Source organism: Mus pahari, chromosome 16 (assembly GCF_900095145.1).
Source record: "Mus pahari chromosome 16, PAHARI_EIJ_v1.1, whole genome shotgun sequence".
NCBI classification, from domain to species: domain Eukaryota; kingdom Metazoa; phylum Chordata; class Mammalia; order Rodentia; family Muridae; genus Mus; species Mus pahari.
In genome coordinates, this window is record NC_034605.1 from 8120616 (window position 1) to 8122979 (window position 2364).

At 43.7% G+C, this 2364-nt stretch overlaps 1 non-coding gene across 1 annotated transcript; it reads right to left on the minus strand.

Moving 5' to 3' along the window:
• Nucleotides 1-1522: 1522 nt before the first annotated feature.
• On the minus strand, nucleotides 1523-1651 carry LOC115065669. Its single transcript, XR_003845436.1, has one exon. It is a non-coding gene; the product is annotated as a small nucleolar RNA SNORA68 (small nucleolar RNA).
• Nucleotides 1652-2364: the final 713 nt, after the last annotated feature.

Below are 2364 nucleotides of genomic sequence, written 5' to 3' on the forward strand. Positions count from 1 at the left end.
GATCCCACTAAGATCTCTCAGAATCCCCTCACTGCAAGCAAGGAATCTCACCTTTTTTTGGAGGGGTGGAGTACAAACGGCTAGGACAGGCTGCTAGTTACAAAAATAAGACCTGTGTTCTAGCTCCTTGATTGGAGCTGTTGATTCTCTCTCACTCTGTAAGCCGACAGTTTCTCATGGCAGAGTTCCAACCTTCTTTTTTACATAGTCTTCGCATAGAGAAAAGCAGGAAGTTGACTTTCCCTAGGTTTCTAGAGACTCCATTTCTCTGCCCTCTTTTCTCTTTCCTCTTTCCTCTTTTCCCTTCTGCTAGTGTAGGCTAGTTTAACACACCATCTTTCTGTTATATTCCTCTCCTTCATCCCTTGCCTCCTGGGCACCATGTCTTGCAACCTGACTCATTCCTTAGAACAGTTAAATCTGTTGAGATTCCAAGTTCTAAACTAGTTCCCACTGCCTGTGCTCTTCCCCAGCTCCACACAACCGAAGGGACCTTTTCCCTTCTGTTTGTAGGGATAGCTGGTCTACATGATTCAGCCCTGCTACTCATAAAAGATCACATAGTTAACTGTTGGCAAGTCTCCCTTCATTTACTGGTAAATATTTATAGCTCCCCTATCCTGTCAAGCTAGGGAAAGTCCACAGAGATGAACAAGGACAATAAGATTCAGTCTCTAGAATTTCCCTTCCTCCAGCTCGAACATCTTTATATCCTCAGAGCATAGGAAAATCTGTGACTCACAGTTCACACTTACTTTGTCAGTTTGTACCTTCAAGCTTTCAGTTTTATTACATGGAATTCATTACGCTTTTTTTTTGAAAATAAAAATATATAAATTAGCAGAAATATAGTACATAGCAATGCTTGCATACTGGTACTAATCAGAAACTAACAATGTCACATTTTAGAATGTGTGCAGATTACATATTAATACAAATTGTCTTCTAAAAATAGGATCATGGCCTGGTAAGTTTTCACAGACAGTAAAGTGACTGCTGCACAAGCCCGAGAACTTGATTCTTCTGGTCTCCAGCACCCAGGTAAAAAGTAACCGAAGCCTGGGGAGCAAAAGGAAAAGGTGCAGATTCCTTGAACCTGCTGGCCAGCAACTTAGCCTAATCAATGAATTTTAGGCTCAGTGAGAGACCTGGTCCCAAAATATAAGGTAGAGAGTATCTTAAGAAAGAAAGAAAAAAAGCGTTAACTTCCTGTCTTCCAATATGGACAAACACACACACAAAGGACACTTGAGCCCCATTTTCAGACAATCATCAAGAATCACCATCAGGGTTCTGAGTGACTCCATCTCATTCTGGAGGAAAGTCTTGTCAGTAAGGAGACACACGTATGCACCGCCGGCTGGGACAAGCTTGGCTTTGGATTTAGTTTTATGTCTTCCTTAGAGTTACACCAATACTGAAGGCAGGCTGATTTCTCTCATCCGAAAGCAGGAGCATAAGAGGATTCGGGGACTTGGTTACCCAAAGACCAGAAAGCCCAAGCCGCCCAGCCTGCTCTCAGGACAATGGAACCTCCCAGTCCACTCTGGGAGCACCACACAGCTCCCCAGAGGCGACAAAGCCCCTTTGCTGCGCACACCACTGTTTAATGGCTGCTACAGGCAGCAGAGGTTCTTGGATTAGGTGTGGGGAGCTCACACACTCTAAGAATGAAAAGTATTTCCAACCTTTGAGTGTGTCTCACAGCCAGTAAGCTCCTTCTGTGGTGATAAATTACACTCCCTTACTATTACTGGTGGTCTATCCTGGGCATGATTAATTTCTCATTTGTACATAAAAGATCCCAAACAGCCTATCATCTGATTGCGTCGACTGGGATATTAAAAGGATATTATCCTAAGAAGGCAAACATGGGGCAATATGTTGCTTTAAATTGAAAGAGAAGTGTGCTGTGATCCTCTCTTGATACTGGAAAAACATTTGATAAAACTCAGACCTACTCATGACAAACATGTCCAGTGCTCTCGTTACTGTCATCACTGGGGAGACACATCCTGACAAAAGAAATGTAAGGAAGGAAGCTTATTTTGGCTTGAACTCGCAGTTAGAGTGCATAATGGTGGAAAGGGCACGGCCACGAGAGCCTGAGGCCGCTGATCACATGTCATGTGACGAGGAAGCAGGAAGCATGTCATGTGATCCGGAAGCAGGGAAAGGTGAATGCTGGGGCTCAGTCCCTTTCTGCTTTTTTGAGCCAGGACTCCAGCCTATGGAGATGGTGCTGCCCACATTCGGGATGCATCTTCTCTATTCACGTGAATCTCTCCGGAGACATATTCAGAGTTATGTCCCCATGATTATTCTAAAAACCTTCAAGGTGACAATCAAAATTAACTACCACGT